The sequence below is a fragment of the Penaeus monodon genome, chromosome 31 (assembly GCF_015228065.2).
Source record: "Penaeus monodon isolate SGIC_2016 chromosome 31, NSTDA_Pmon_1, whole genome shotgun sequence".
Taxonomy (NCBI): domain Eukaryota; kingdom Metazoa; phylum Arthropoda; class Malacostraca; order Decapoda; family Penaeidae; genus Penaeus; species Penaeus monodon.
This window is the reverse complement of record NC_051416.1, coordinates 4,498,712-4,499,300: the sequence shown is the minus strand read 5'-3', so window position 1 is coordinate 4,499,300 and position 589 is coordinate 4,498,712.

Below are 589 nucleotides of genomic sequence, written 5' to 3'. Positions count from 1 at the left end.
CTGCTCTCGTGCTCTCAAACAGAATCCCTGTTGAATTTAGAGATTTGTGAAGGTACTATTAAGGAATATAAACGTTACCCAAGTAAAAAAAAAAAAAAATCCATTTTTTATGACCGCGTCGCCACAGGAGGTTCTATTCAAGGGGAGACTTAAACATTAAATAAGGTATATATCTTTCTACTCTTTATTTTATACATATATTATATGCCGTCTGCTTCCGCGCCTATATCAATTAGCCAAATCTAGCCAGGGATAAAAGAAGCCAAAGCATTTATAAAATTAGCAGATGCATTTATAAAAAAAAGCCAATGAATTTACAAAAGCCATTGCATTTATAAAAGAAGCCAATTAATTTATAAAAGAAGACAATGCATTTTTGTTAGCAAACCCATTTCCTGAATTCGCCTCCCTGCTGACTGACCAAGATGTAAACAGCAGGCACATAACTCCAGCTTGGGGGAAATAGGCAGTGAAAGTTTAAATTGCTGCTTTCTCCCAGTCTGCTATCGGGAATGAGGTTGAGTCCTTCCTCAGGCATCCTAGCAAACTATTCTTGGCTTAACCCCAAGACAATGGATTTATGTTCTGT